This window comes from Mizuhopecten yessoensis, unplaced genomic scaffold, assembly GCF_002113885.1.
Source record: "Mizuhopecten yessoensis strain PY_sf001 unplaced genomic scaffold, ASM211388v2 scaffold7055, whole genome shotgun sequence".
NCBI lineage: Eukaryota > Metazoa > Mollusca > Bivalvia > Pectinida > Pectinidae > Mizuhopecten > Mizuhopecten yessoensis.
This window is the reverse complement of record NW_018406858.1, coordinates 104,880-113,676: the sequence shown is the minus strand read 5'-3', so window position 1 is coordinate 113,676 and position 8,797 is coordinate 104,880. Positions and strand designations below refer to the sequence as shown.

At 38.4% G+C, this 8,797-nt stretch overlaps 1 long non-coding RNA gene across 1 annotated transcript in view; it reads right to left on the bottom strand.

The window, feature by feature from the left end:
- Positions 1-2,810, bottom strand: part of LOC110453000 — a 9,482-nt gene extending 6,672 nt beyond the window's left edge. Inside the window, exons 1-2 of the long non-coding RNA XR_002463244.1 lie at positions 2,728-2,810; positions 361-470 (exon numbers count right to left, since the gene is read on the bottom strand). This is a non-coding gene — a long non-coding RNA (uncharacterized LOC110453000). The remainder of the gene's footprint in view (positions 1-360; positions 471-2,727) is intronic.
- Between the last annotated feature and the right edge of the window lie 5,987 nt (positions 2,811-8,797).

The following is an 8,797-nucleotide window of genomic DNA, read 5'->3' as shown; positions in this document are numbered from 1 at the left end:
TGGCGTAATGGTTGTAAAGTATCACCCACTGGGGGACTTTTGTTTTGTTATCATCATCGGTTGCAATGCAATGTTTGTGTACAGGATAAATTATTGAATTTGTGTTTGTATGTTATAGACACACCATTAGTTACTGTATCTCTCACCGATTGGTATTTGTTGTGTCATAGACATAATGTCATCGTATACCGTATGGTATTTTGTTATTTGTAAGACTTATGATCGGAACTTACTACGTGGTATGTCGTACACTAGAAATATGTTTGTCTGATACTGTGTGGTGTGTTGACTAATCAACATCGTAATTTTCTGCCACTAAGTGAGGTGTTGTATATATCATACATAGAATATAATACTTACAGGGCTGTCCATAATTTCATTCTGTACACCAGTCGGAATAACCATAGAGTAATAAAATCCAAAAATAAGGAAAGTGTTGCAAAAGATCACGCCATATCTCCAGGAGGTTTCTAAAGGAAACGTTTTAAAGATGCATCAGATACATTGATATACTCTTCTTGTAAAATTGTTGACCTTCAAACTGTTATAACGCGTTCGCCTGTGGTGATATTTCCTTCTTATTGATGCCACTAAGTGTAAAAATTAAAACTTGAAAGATACGATAGATAAATAAAGACACAACGAAAACTATAATTGTACCGTTACCGCTTCCAAAATCAGTATAATGTTGACAGTTTTCCAGTGATATCTTAAAATCCTAATCTTGTGACTGAAATCTTTAATAGGTTTTCACTTAGACTGCCTACTGTGGTTTTATTTTAGGAACACTTGATTTTAAGTAATTTGTTTTAAAAAGCATCGCTAAACTCGGAGCGAGATTTCATCCGTTTTCCGGCCATGATTAATACTCGAATTGATAACCATATATCTCAAGCAATGTTACTTGTTGTCATTTCTGCTAGTTGGTGTTCTAGTACATAATGCCAACAAACTAAGTTTCTTTTATATATACCATTCACAGTTGACATATATTTAAGCATTGAACTGTTCTTGTATGGTACATTTTTGTATTTATGATCTATTTGAATGACACAGCTTTGCAAGCAAACGACATAATGCGCACTAGCGCATTATGATTTGTTTTCTTGCAAAGCTGTGTCATTCAAATAGATCACAAATACCATACAAAAACAGTTCAATACTTATATTTACGTTTTCGCTGCCTCTTATGTTCTTTTTTACCTTATAATTTATATTTAAAATTAAAAATGCCCGCCTTATCGACAGTCCACACAATTTCGTTCAATAGTTTGAACAGCGTATTGTCGCGTGCTGATTGGCAAACAAAGCAGTGTGAAATTTTAACAAATACTGCAATTTTATTCCACAATTCAGTATCAATAATATTGCGTTTGATATGTCTAAAGGGTTATTTAAGTTTATCAATAGAACTCTGAGCTGAAAGTTAGATTTAAAATTGTTTCGTTTTTTCCTGGGAGCAAATTTCGCGTATGGACAAATACAGTGAACACCGTAAATCCGACCTTGCCCTCCACGAGGGAGTTATTTTTAGAAGTTAATTCGAACTTTTCTCTTTGCTCATTTTGTGAAGAATCCAGGCGTGAATTTATTTGTTGATTGTATGGGAACCTGACAACAGTCGATAGATTCTATAACAGCCTCGTTATTTGACATGTCGTTATAGCGTTTGAAGTGAGTGATCTTGCGACGGAGCACAGGTTCGTTAAAAATGTCTGAAATGTTTATGTGTGCTGTGACTCATATCAGTAGGTCTGTAACATATGTGTCAGTAGGTCTATATATAGCATATGCGTATTTCAGACATTTGTAACGAACCCCTGTTGATCAGTGCAGTGTAACAGACGATATTTCTGATAAATTGCATGCGCGTTTAAATTGTTTCCATTGCCGGCATTGGTGATTTCAACCGATGTGCATTTTGTACGATATTGCAGACCTTGGTCTTGTTTTCGTTGTAATAAAAGTGTTTTTTATTTTATTTTTTTAATTTGCACATAAATTTTCAATGACATTGTCAAATTTCACAATGCCCAGCGATATGTCATCAGCGGTATTGTTTATTTATATTGGATATTGTAGTTGCGGTCAGTGTTGTATCAATACGCTAAGAATTATGTCTCGTGATGCATGGTAATTAAAGTCCCATCAACGACACAGCTTTCAAAGAGGCTATATAGTGATAATGCCATGCAAATGTAAATATATATAAATATATACTAAAGTTTCCAGTCATAAAGACGAGGGATCAACATTTAGCCATGTTTATAAGTACATGTAACACCTTCAAAATCCTTAAAAAATATCGCCGACATTTAGTCGGTTTTTTTCTGGTTTTCTGACATACTTACTTTGAGTCATCGAGTACTCTTTAGTGCCGTTGACAACAAAACGTTTTATTTAAAATGCTGATAAATATCTTTATTGTTTTACTGTAGAGGAAAGCACCTGTTTCATTTTAAATAAAAATATCTTCATTGTGTACGATTTTTGGTAGCGTACCAATTGTGGTAGCGTTATAAAATAATATTATACCAGTACCCCCGCACGTAGCATATCGGATTGTCGATAACGGACCAGACATGTTCATCCAAAAGAATTAACCATGGACACATAGCCCAAATGTTAAGCAACACTAAGGTCATAATTCATATATTGACTATATCACGTTTTCATCACATTTTGTAACAAATATAAAAACTAAAATAATAAGAACTAAAAACTCACCTGACATCGTCCTGCTAGTTGAAGTCGTGTAAGGATTTACTATTCTACGTATCTGTGTCAGTATAACCAACAATGACTTCACGGTCCGGTCACGGATGGTTTCTGAACAATGTGTTACATGTACCTGTACGCTCTCAACTATATCTATTATACACAAACAAAATTAAAATATCTAGAATCAAAACCCATTTAGGATGGTTTAGGGATTTGAATGTTTAACAAACAATGGACAATACTGATGTTAAAATGATCACAATACAGACTAAGAAGATAAATATGTGTCATCTATGGTAAATTATTACATTGTTAAAACTGTAACTAATACATCTGCAATATATTCTCGGAATAAGATGTTGAAGAAAAAGCGACGTATATTATCGTGGTTTAAATGCCCCGGTTGGAGGTAACACATGCCCCGGTTGGAGATCACACAAGAAACTCACAATTCAATACTTGGTATCAAGTTTAGGCTAACCGGTATTGTATGTACAATTTATTGACGATGTAACGTTGTCATTATTGGAGAGACTCATGTGAATGCCCTTTCTAGAAATTGCAAAACATTGTGAAAAATCTAACCCTTGATGAGATTTATCATCACATAAGATTTTATTTGATTAAACTTTATGTTTTTTTATGATTAAGAAATAAGACTTTCTTGCCACTTAATGCCATCAAACACCGTTCCTTCAAAAGTTGTTAATTACGGATGCAATATTTATATAACATATTTATTTTATTTCTTTCACAACTATAATGAACAAGTTATTACAATTAATATTAATCACTCTTCACGGCCCGGATGTAAGCGCGCAGGGGTCTTAATGAGAGAGGAAACCAGAGTACCCGGGGGGAATTCACGTGACCGCTCATGTGACCCCATACTACTGATCGGGGAGTCGAATCTCTGCCGCCTTGGTTAAAGACGAGTGCGTTATCCACTGCACCACCCGACTACCCGTTGCAATTGTGAATTGTATTTTTGTATCAGGAATATAATTGATAATTTAACATAAAAAGCATCATATGAAAAGGCACATTCTTAAAATAGCGTAGCTTTTGTTGATCTCTGACATTTACTGATTCAGAATACAATTTCCATAATGAGATAAGTTGAACTTTATTTAAAGTCGGCAAGTCGAGGAATAACAATAAAACACAACCTCTAATACCATTAAGACCGACATAACAATAAGGGAGACATTGGCAGGTTCTGCCTTTTTTTTTTAAATTTGATTTTTTATTAAAATCCGTTCTAGGAAGTATGGCAGCACGCCCGTTTTTGAACATTATTTATCTTTTCCTGTCGGAAGATCGGACGGCCGAACGAGCCCCATGGGGAAAGTTTGAACAGGCATTCGGGTAAGTTCGGCCCATTGGAATCATCTTAATCATGACGTCATAAAGGATGCAACGTCAGTTTTTGCCGCCAATTTTACGACTTTTTATGTGTTACAATTGTAACTACATGGACCGACCTTGCCACGGTATCATTGCCCGAACCTGTTCGGGCCCAAACTGATATTTCAATAAATTCTTATCGTACAGCAATATGGTAGTGAGTGATTGGCTTGGCTTTTATGCATTATCGTTTGAAGCTGTCAGTGTGTTACACGTTTGACTGTAAAATAGTAGCAATTCCGTTTCAAAACGTTCGCATATCATGATATCATATCATAGCGAGATCATGATTCTTTCTTCCCTCTCAAAAGTTATTTTCTCTAGTTAAGTCATTTTACATTAGAGTTTTCCTCGGCATTTTTTCGTCGTTGAATGCCCAGTCAACTAAACTGCTAAGATCCTTAAAGTTGTAAATATTAGCTCAAAAGCTAAAAATATCAGGGATGGCCGAACTTACCCCGGTCTCCCGTATGTAGATTTTCTATATCATTGATGATTGGTAAAGATGTATTCACAATATAATGTTTGCATCAATGACGCAATTTTCTTCCAGTCAAAGTTAGAGTAGATATTTGTTCTTGTGCATAACGTATATGATGGGTTGGGTGGCACAGTAGAAAGTGCGCTCATCTTTACCAAGATGGTCGGATTCTATCCCGGTCACCTGTCCGACCACGCGAGTTTTCTCCGGATACTCCAGCTTCCTCCCATATGAAGAATTAAACCCTCTGCGTGCTTCCGTCAGGGCACAAACAGAATGATTGAGATAAACTGGGAGAAAACTGTTTGGTATTGCTATAGAAAAAAGTGCAAATTACATATTTGACGATTAGTCTAAGTAAATGTATAGAGATGTTAGTAAAAAAAAAGGAATTTATAAAATGAAGACATTGTAATACTTTGACGTAACTGGAATTGTCTTTATATAGATATATAGTCTCAATTACTGTTCCATCATGAAACACCGGATTGAATTTCAAATTTTATAACTATCAACGAGGTTTGACAGGTATTGATGCCAATTAAAATTACAGTTTCTGTCTGTAACTAGTTATAAACCGGCACGCATTATGAAAAAGCAATTCGTTGCTGAAAAAGGGCGTTGCACTTGGGTAGGTTGTCTGGAAAATCTGTAAATTTCGTCTTAAATGCATTTTCCATTGCTTCTTTTATGAGTGGTGATGCATAAATAATGTAAAGACTGTATTCAGATTTTCATTTTTTTTTAATTACTTCTGCTTCTACCAAGTACGGTCCACAATCATCAAGTTGATTATAATGAAATTTTTGTTTTTGGAGTGCGCATGGTTAAGAAACAGGATAAAAAGATGGAAATTAGGCCAGCGTCACAGATAACCGAGATATGAAGACCGGTAGGTCATCTGAGGTGACAGCGCCCGCTGGTAAGGAGTTCCATTCCCTGATGGTGCGTGGTAAGAACGAGAACTTCCTGTAGTCACTACCACAGGATGGAATTTGGTAGGAAAGGCTGTGTGAATTCCTCGACAGGCTGCTGGGTGGAGTAAGCATGTCGGAGTTGGTATACACGAGGTTGTGGTGGATCTTCAACAGCATACATGGTCTTGCGTGTTGTCTTCTGTCTTTCAATGACTCCCAACCGAGGTGCTCTAGTAAGCTGGTGACACTAGCTGTCCATCTGTAAGTGTTTGTGGCATATCTAGCAGCCTGCCGTTGTACCATTTCCAACCTGTCAATGTCTTTCTGTTGGTAGGGGTCCCACACAATACTCCATAACCAGTCTAACTAGGGTCGTGTATGCCTTTGATTTGATGTTTTCGGAGGAGTTGTTGACATTTCGTTTTAGGAATCCGATGGTACAATTCGCTTTGCCCCAGATGTTACTGACGTGCACGCCCCATTTGAGATCTTGCGTGATGGTACATCAAAGATATTTGGCTGATGTCACTGCCTCTAAAACATGTCCATGAAGGGTGTATTTGTGGTTGAATTTGTTTCTGTTTCTGGTGATAGGCAATACTTGGCACTTTCCCAGGTAAAATTCCACCTTCCATTGTTGTTCCCGTACTCCTAACTTTTCGAGATCATGTTGCAAAATGTTTGCGTCAATGTCCGATGTGATCGTTAGATAGACTATTGTGTGTTCGGCAAACACGCGAACTTTAGATGTGATGTTCAGTGGCAAATCGTTGATATAGAGGAAAAACAGACTGGGTCCGATGACAGATCCCTGTGGCACTCCTGAGGCTACATCTACAGAGTCTGTAAGTAGGGATTCGATCCAGGCGTTGACTTTGCCTTGAATGCCGTAGTGGTGTAGTTTGTGGAAAAGCAGGCTGTGGCAGACTTTGTCAAAGGTTTTAGAGAAATCAATGACAAGAACTTCCGTTTGTTTCTTATCCGACATGTTCCTACTGGTGTTCTCTGCGAATTCTAGAAGCTGGGTATCACATGATCTTTGTTGTCTGAATCCGTGTTGCAGGGGATAGAGAATGTTGTACCTATTTGTATGGTCCATCATGTGGCTGGTGACAATGTGCTCGAGGATCTTGCAGCAGATACATGTCAGATATATAGGTCGATAATTCTCTGCCCTGTACTTCTCACCTTTTTTTGTACACAGGGCTAACGTTGGCCTTCTTCCAATCAGATGGTATATTGCCCGTTTCCATGGAGAGTGAAAAAAGGATGGTAAGTATGGGCGAGACGTGATTGGCTGTTTCCTTCAGCAGTTTGGGTTTGATTTTATCGGGGCCGGCGGCTTTGTGTTGGTTCAGGTTTTTCGGTAGCTTTGTCACTCCCTGTTCTGTTATATTCAGGTCCTCGATGGTGTTATATTCTCCGGGCATGTTGATGGTATTGGTAAATTCCTGTCTGTTGATTTTGACTGTCGGGGAGAATGCGGAGTGGAATTGTTGATTTAGGATGTTGGCTTTGTCTTCTGCGGCTGGATGTAGGAGCCCGTTGCTTCGTAGGGGTGGTATTCCCGATGATTCTGTCTTCTTGTGCTTGATGCACGTCCAGAATATTTTCATTGCACTGTACTGGTTGTCTGTTTCCTTGGGAGTGATGATGTCCTCCACGTATTCCCAGTAAGCTCTTCTGAGACCTTTCTGTATTAGGGTCCTTGCCTGTTTGTATTTCTTAATGTCGATTGGGCAGGGTGACTTTTTCTTTTTCTTGTACAGTCGGTTCTTCCTGTGAGTCATCTTCCGGAGATCCTCGGATATCCATGGTGGGCTGGCTTTGGTCTTGGCCAGTTTCTGTGGGATGTGGGTATTAGTGATGTTTTCGAGTTGTTCTTTTAAGTGGTTCCACAAGTCTTCCACTGTAGTTCCTGAAGCTACCATATCTCAAATAGTGGTGTGCAGGTTGTCAATTTCTGTTGTGATCGTGTCCCATTTGGCCTCCTTGTAGAGTGGGATTTTCCTTGATGTCTGTTTATGTTTGGATAGTGAAATGTCTAAATCACAGAAAACGATGTCATGGTCTGAAATCACTGGGATTACACGCACTCGTTGTAATATGATGGAATGTTTGTAAGAATAAGGTCCAAGTTGTCCTGGTCCCTTGATGGCTCTTCGACGATCTGGGAGAGGCCTTGGTCATCCAAGATGTCACCAAATTTGTAGTGGATATTGGCGTGGGAAGTTGTTGATTTAAGTGTCTTAGACTTCCAGTTCCATCCTGGCAGAATAAAGTCTACTCCGACGATGACAGTGTTGTGATTCGAGCCGTTGCATATACGAGTTAGGCTAGTCTCTAGTTCAGTGATGGGTCATTCGTTAGATGTTTTGGGGTTGTAGAAAGAACACAGGTATATATCTTTTGCACCGACTAGTTGGATCTTAGCCCAAACAATATAACATTCAGTTTGCAGTTCAGGTACTGGATCACTCAGTAGGTCTTTGGCAAATGCAATTAGTACGCCACCCCCATTAAAATTCCTATCTTTGCGAAAGAGTGTGTAGTTTGAGGGAAAGATCTGGCTGGCTGTGATTGCAGAGTCAATCCCTTTCTAAGTGCCCAGGACAATGTTGGGCTGCGTGCTGTCTATTATTTTTTCACTTCGCACTGCTTGTTTTTGATCGATTGGAAGTTCACATTTAGGATTTTGAGATGTCACGATTTACCAGAAATCTTTTTGGATCTTTCAGGTGTGGAGACATGGATAGGGCGAAGTGTGTTTCCATGGATTGGACTGTCTATTGATGTATCCGACAGAAAACTGAAATGGTTTGATGTGGTCGTGATTATCTAAAAACATACTGCGCTATAGTTGGGGTTACCACACACTATGAAATCTCAAACAATGGCACTGTCATTTATGAGGTCTGTATATGTAGGAGTATTGACATCTTGACAGTTAGTATGGTACAGTTGTGGGATCGCACAACGTTACACGATGTGCGCTGTGCGCACGATGTGTCGACGGTGTGTGAACGGTGTGTGTACGATGGGCGAACGATAAAAAGCTGGACGATCATTGCTTGCGCACATCTGTGCGCACGATGAACGGACGTTGTGCGATAACAATCGTGGTTGGTGTAAATTGAGGAATGCCTTAATAATTTATACGGTTTCGTGTTTAAATATATAAACTAGATGTTTACGTATGTTTCTATATTCTAGCAACATCTATAAACTTATCTTTCTGTCTATACATTCTTATATTTAGAAATTGTGTTTT